We start from the raw sequence: 7774 nt of genomic DNA, 5'->3' as shown, positions 1-7774 counted from the left end.
TCCTCCTGTGCTGCTTCTTAAAAATATATAAAATAAAGATAAATAAATATACAAAACTACAGAATAAATAAATGTGACTGCTAGGTACCCTAAATTACTGTGGGCTCTTTTAGGGTTGCTTTGACCTGGTCTCATCTTCGTGAAATGCCTTTTAAGATGAGAAAATAAGTACCTGACAGATAAATATACTTTTGATTTGGGTTCAACAAGCAGCTTATTTTTGAGAAGAAAATAGCTGTTATTTTAAAGAATCCATCCATTCACCAATCCATTTCTGCCACTTGAGGACTCCAATGCATTCCCAGTAAAATAGTTGATGGAGTTATAATTTAAATAATCCTGGCAGGCATAGTTGTCAATGATTAGGAGGGACTTTGTATCACTAAACAGCACAAGCTGTCACACAAACATTGTGTCACATTTTGAGTCGATTCACACAGAATCAGCAGGACTACAAAAGACCTCTCTATTTGGGTTAGCATGTCTATTTAGTAGGAGCTGGGAATCAGCTAGTCAGAAATAGATGGTAGTTTTCTTCCATTTCAAACTCCTAATCAAAATTTGAATCAGAATATCAATATTTCAGCATGATTCAAGGTTCAAGGTTCTTTAATTGTCATACACATCACATGTGGCACATGCGGTGGAACAAAATTGTGTACATAGGGCCCCAGTTGCATCCAACAAAAGTATTAAAATGTAAAAGAAAACAGTAATAAGATCTAACATGTGAACTAAGAAAAACAACAACTAAAAATACACTAAGCACTTGTAGCATAAAAGACAATACGCCGAACAGCAGCACAAACATGCGTCTGTGTGAGCAGATGAGCACAAATGAATACATCAACATGAAACAGATCAGCAGCAGCATGTGATTTTTCACAGTGATTACCCTGGTTAGATATTCATGAGTCTAACAGCCTCAGGGTAGAAGCTGTTCCTCAGTCTAGTGGTTAATGCTCCTCAACCTCCTTTCTGAGGGGAGCGGGGCAAAGAGTGTGTGTGATGGGTGAGTGGGGTCCTTCATGATGCAGGTGGCTCTTTTCCTGCATCTGGAGGTGTAGATGTCTGTGATGGTGGGGAGGCTGACTCCAATAGACTTCTGTGCAGCCTTCACCACTCTCTGAAGAGTTTTTCTTTCTGCAGCTGTGCAGCCTCCATGCCACACATTGATGCTGGAGCACAAGATGCTTTCCACTGCACACTAGCCGTCTGAGGAAGTAGAGTCTCTGATGAGCTTTCTTGGATCAGGCTGGTAGTGTTGCTGCCCCAGCTGAGGTTGAAACCAGAAACACTGAATGCGTATCTGTCCCCTGCTAAAAATACACACCTGGTTTGCACTCTACAGAACCCATGACAGGATGCAAGATACTGATGAGCCAAAACATTGTCATTATCACGCCAATATTGCCTTTTTCATTATTTATTTATTTTTATTAATCAATGGTAAATCTAGACATGACAAAGTTGGGAACAATTTTAAAACCACCTTAAGAAAATAATTTGGTTGAGGTGGGGTGGGGGGTTCCTGATAATTTCGAATTTGACTACTAGAACTAGACAACTTGTTTTACATAAATGAAAGTTGCTGTGGGTCATCACTGATTTTCTCTTCAGCTGGAAACTATAATAAAACCCTGAGCCACAAAGCCAATTTACCTTTCCCATGGTGACTGTTTTGGCTCTGTTACTACCTCACTTGGTGGTTCAAAGACAACAGAGACATGTTGGCTTCAACAGATAGATCCATTCAGATATCACATGATGCAGCAAAAAGGCCCCAGCTTAAAGTCTTTCATGCATATGGCTGTTTTTAGATGTCTGCATTTAGTTGAGATAGGTAAGAATAAATAAACATGGCATCATTTCTAATTCATTCACACCCTATTGAGATAAACACACATAACAAGGTACCACAATAATATTTGTCTGTTTTCAAAATGTTGTGACTTACTCACTGGGATACTTACTTTATCATTCATCCATCCATCCAACTTTAAATGCTTCTTCCTTTTTGGTTTGCAGGGGTCGCATGTGCCCATGCCCGACTGTCACTATGCAAGAGGTGGTGTACACCCTGGACAGGCTTGAAGTCCATCAAAGGGACACAGACAAATGAGTATTCATACTCTCACTCACACCTAGAGATAATTACTAATGAGCCTAACATGCATGTTTTTGGTCTGTGGGTGGAAAACAGAGTACACACAATTGCAGAGAACATACAAATGAGCCTCAGGAAGGTGCCAGGCTGAGATGTGATCCAGAAATCACATTTTACATCATTTATTAAATGTTCAACATTTGCAGTACAGTTTGAACAAACTGTGAACGTGTTTTGTTTTTAAAGAACAAGTCGCAAAAATATTTAAGGTAAGTTGTTATAAATTTAATACGTATTTTTCTCATAACTTTTCAACAATACATTTATTGTTCTTTATCAAATTGTGTCTTACGGAAGTAATAATCTAATTTTAAGCTGGAGCCTCACATTTTGTAGGAATATAAAATGAAATCTAGGGATGCACGATATTATCAGCATGGTATCTGTATCGGCCGATATTAGCGTTAAAGTTCAATATTGGACATACACCATTCCATCAAAATAACACCGATATAAAAGGAGCTGTTTTTGGATGACAACCTTGTGACAAGGATGCCTGCAGCGGGAGCACAACATGATAATGTCATGCACGCCTACCTGATCTCACGGCGGAGAGGAAAACTCAAAATGTTGGCGGTTTGGAAGTTTTTTTTTCAATGGTGAGGATGTCGGATTCTGAAGATTTTTGGACTATGTTGAGCCTCGCTACATTGTTCCCAGTCTGAGATATTTTACCAACATAGCCTTACCCGAGTTACCAACCCTCATTTCCGACGTCATTGAGAAGCTAATAGCCAATAGCATGTGGGTGAGTTTTATCACAAACATTTGGACGTTTTGTTAGCCCAGTTAGTATGATTAGTCTTACGGCACAGTGGATAGACAAAAACTTTGAATTTAAAAAAGCTGTCCTTCATGCACATCAGTACAGAGGATACCATAATGCAGCTAGGAACCTGGAACAAGCCTCCACAAGTGAGACAGCATCGCAAGTGACTAATGGCAATGAATAAAACGTGTTAAATGTGATTTAATACATAGTGCTATACATATCATATGGCTGTTACTGAAAATACGTCAGCAGCTCTTACAGCTAACAAAGTCCATGCTGAATAATTCAGGTATACAATCCAACAATTTTCAGTCAAGTCATCTGGACTTTTTTTTTATGTGTGTTGAAACATTTCACCTTCCATCCAGAAGGCTTCATCAGTCAAGGAAACATGCAAGACAAAACTGATTCTTCCCCCAACAGTTTACTCCAAAGTGGAACAAACCAGTTATGTTGGTGCTAAGATGGTGTCTTTGGCACGCCCCCTCCTCTGGTGCTGGCCCTCTCCCTCATCTACAGTCATGTCAAACTGGTTCAAAACCAACAAAGTCCATGCTCAATAATCCAGGTATACAATCAAACCATCTTAGCGCCAACATAACTGGTTTGTTACACTTTGGAGTAAGCTGTTGGGGGAAGAATTACTTTTGTCTTGTGTGTTTCCTTGACTGCTGAAGCCTTCTGGATGGAAGGTGAAACGTTTCAGCACACACACACACACACACACAAAAGAAACTGTCCAGATGACCTGACTGAAAATTGTTGGAGCTCTAACAGCTGCTAAACAATTTTGTAGCAAATAAGCCTAAATAAGAGGGCTATGTTCTGACAAAGGAAAGTACTGTCAAAGAAAAGTACAGTATATAAAATATCGGTATCGGTATCAGTATTGGTTATCGGTCAAATAAGTTTTAACATATCGGCATATCGGATATCGTCCAAAAATCCAATATTGTGCATCCCTAATGAAATCCTCCGTTTAAGTCCTGGTGTCATAAATGTATATGTGTAGTCTTTAAAAAAATGAAGTTTCATAATGAAAATAATAAAAAAAATATAGATTCACCTCAGATGTGAGCCAGTTCTTACAGACACTGAACTGGCACCTTTCTTGCAAATTTGATTCAATGCATTCTTTAAAAACAAAAAGACGTATTCTGCTAAATATTTTATATTTGTTTTTACTCTTATTTTCTTCCACTTGTACATGTTTGCATAATTCATATAATACTCGACATGACAGTCATCTTTGTTTTAAATCCTTTAAATCCCTAACACTGCTCCTCTCCGAATAATTCCTAATGGTGCCTGAAAAAACATGAACTGTGGATCTGCAGGACAAACATTTTATTCACACCACTCAGAACAAATAGAGGCAAAGAGAATGGTAATAAGAAAATGTCAAACACACTTAGATGTGTTGGCAAGCGTGTACACATCCGTTCCTGTGATTCATAGTGGGAAGAGTTACTGCAAACAGAAATGACACAAGACAGAATATGAAGACACAAGCACAGATGAATATGAGCATGAAGCACACCCACACAAATACACACGTCCGGACTTTCTTTTCCAGCTTTCAAGAGGAAAAATGGGCAGATGTGTCGATGTGAAAACATTTCAACCTGAAACCTCAAATATGTTCTGTGTCTGGCATTGTGGTGGTGACAGCAGAGTTTAAATGACTATTGTGTGCCAAGTGTTGCTATATCAAAGCCAATGTGTCAGTGTCGTGAAATCCCTTAAGGCTTTTAATGCAAAACACAATCTAATAAATATTTATGCTTTAACACAGTTTGGTGATTTTTATTTTATTTTATTTTTTTGTCTAAACCTAAGCAAGCAGCTAATAAAACATGAAAATGGAACTTGATGCAACTCGTGTCCTGAATGATTTGAATAGTTAATTTAATTTGAATCATGGCATAATCTAAACCTGAGGTGGGCAACGTTTTATCAAAAGGGCCACATTAAGACATTTCAATCAATCAAAGGGCTGTATATAGAAATGGAAACAAAATGTCTGTATGACAGATAAACTCATACCTTTTTCTTAATGTAGCTTAGTTAGCATGCTTTTTTAAAACTTTTAATAAGTGTCCATCAACATTACAAACATTTCTCTGCCAGGGGTATATTAACAGGCACAGGTCTTTAAGGTTCAATCCAGTTCTGGAAACACAACGTAAAAAGTTTTTTTTTTTTAAGTTTTGCATTAAAAGGTTTTTTTTTTGCCTTTTTTTTTTAAATCAATTATTCAAAAAGTTGTCTTTTTTTTTAGAACATGACATGAGAAAATAACATGACAATCTATTTACATATTATATAGATAAATTCACATTACATTTTTCTAGAACTGAAATGGTTTTCATTGCCTATTTGTTTTCAAGTGCCTTAATTGTGGTGCTGTATAGGTAAAGTTCCTTGATGAAGTGGGTTATGTTTGGCTTGGAGTTTGACCACGTTTTCTTATGAATATGAAAATGGCTCTTGTGACAACATATTACACATTGTTATATAAGTCAGCAGAAATATGCAAAACAAACTTATATATTTGTGTTTCTAAGTCTTTAAGGTTCAGTCAAGTTCTGGAAACATGACGTAAAAAGGTTTTTAAAAAACTTTGTGTTTTTGAAACCATTAGTGAAAAGGCCAGACTTCAGGGGTATCTGAGGCAGGCTTGAAACACAAGAGTCAGGGTGGCTTCTGGGTAATACCAGATGGCTAGGCCTCAGACTGACGAAGCCTCTTGGATGAGGGGCGAAACGTTTCTTTTTAACAAAAAAAACGAAGTCCAGATGACATGATTCAACCTTTTTTATTGTTATATACCTGGATGACTGAGAAAACAAACTTTGTGTTTTTAAAAAAAGTTTTGCATTAAAAGGTTTAAATTAAATTTCCTCCAGTCTAATAGATAAATTGCTGCCTTTTTTAAAAATAAATCTTTATTTAAAAAGTTTTTTATTTTGTTTTTTTTTGGGTAAGAATTTTGGGGTCCCGTTGGAGAAACAGCAATAAAAAATGTAACTTTTTAAAATTTATTTTCACCTTAAATTTCAAGAACCATTTTGTAAGTAATAGCAACATTGTGTAAATAATAAATTATAAGGACACAGTTTGCTTTATAAATTGATGTTTAAGTGCTGAAAATGCTGCATAGTTTGTGCACACAAGACACTCAGGGTGCTGTGAACTTTTGTCTTTTTTACTCAATCATGAACACCTCATTTGATTTGTACAAGAAAATGTAAAATAAATGACCAAATTAAGCTATTTTTCATCTTTTGACTTCTAGTAAATTTGCTTTAATACTTTTATTTTCTATATTTTCCCATCTATATTCTGATTTAAAACTGCACTTTATTTTATTTTCTTCTCTAGCCAACTACTTTTCAAACTCCCCACATTTGTCCTCTCAGCATGCTGCTTTTTATTCTTCCATCACTTGGAGTGCACTTTTTAGAAGTAAATTCACATTTTTCCACGACAACCTCTCAAGAAGCTGTTTACTTCTGTCCATACAGTGTCTTCTCCTCAGTGCCGTGATGAAAAGTAGCTTTCAGCTGGTCAGGATTTCCTTTGAATAGCACTTGCTAAGCTGCTATCCTTTTAGGATTCCTTTTTTTTTTTTTTTTACTTTTGTTTCCACTTTGTGTGAGTGGGCAGAGAAATGATGACTGTTTGTTCTCAAATGTCATTTGATATGTCAGAGGAGGAACTCTGTGATTTATAAAGAACAAAATGGCTTTTTGAGAAGTGTAAACTCTATGCATGCCCTGGATGATTCTGTCAGGCTAATTTTGTTACGTACCATCTGTTCCCATAAGATATCTTGGACAAAAATCTTAGTTTTTTTTTATTTTTATGAACACATGAGTCATGTTGTGCTAATATTTGCTAATCATTGCAGCCAATGATTGATGTTCATGTTTGATGAAGATCTGAACTTAGTCCTTTAGATGATTCTACCACAATTACATGTACAAAGGACTGAAACACTGGGCTGAAACAGATGCTTAAAAAAGACACACATTGGTTAAAAAAAAAAGTAAAGATTGAAGTAAAATCTGAAAAGTAAAAAATAAAAACAGCACACAGACAAAGTTAAAAGCATTAAGGACGCTGAAACATAAAGTGCAACTGAGCCCAGGTGTGTAGAAGTGGATCGAAAACCAAAAAATAAATAAAATTAAGCTAAAAACAATGAACCATAAAATACTAATTTATAGAAAAATGAACAAGGAAAAACATTTAAATCCCATAACTCAAAACATTCTCAGTTTATGATTATGATGAGGCAAATATTTGTTTCATAACTTTGCAGCAAACTATGTGGCTTGAAAATAAATTAATAATAATAATAATAATAATAAACATTTTTCATTTTCATAAGAATCCAGTCAACACCGGTAGGCAGTTAATAGGTTCCTGCCTTACATAAACTGTCATTTATGCCATCTTGAGATGATAAATGCTTTCAAATCCTCCGTTAACTTATTCAGTTGGATAAAACTGTCTTTGATTTGCTCTCATTTTGTCTCTGTTCAATTTAATAAATTATCTAAGTTCATCAGCTGTCTGCTCCACTTGTTTCAGTTTTTTGATCCTTCAACTCTTCAGCAAAAGCTGCATCAGTGCAACAATTCGAATGCCTTGTTTCTAAGTGTCCTTCATCATTTAATGAAATAAAAGACATGTGGCATAAAATGTATTTCTTTGTTGTGACTGACCGACTTTCTCTCCTTTTCAAGTCAACAAAACATAGCATTTGACCCGAGTTAACTTTACATGTGACAGGATGTTGGTGATGTAGTCAGAAACTATTTAGTTAA

This window comes from Nematolebias whitei, chromosome 21 (genome assembly GCF_014905685.2).
Source record: "Nematolebias whitei isolate Nwh7 chromosome 21, NemWhi1, whole genome shotgun sequence".
Taxonomy (NCBI): domain Eukaryota; kingdom Metazoa; phylum Chordata; class Actinopteri; order Cyprinodontiformes; family Rivulidae; genus Nematolebias; species Nematolebias whitei.
Note: the sequence above shows the minus strand (reverse complement) of the source record.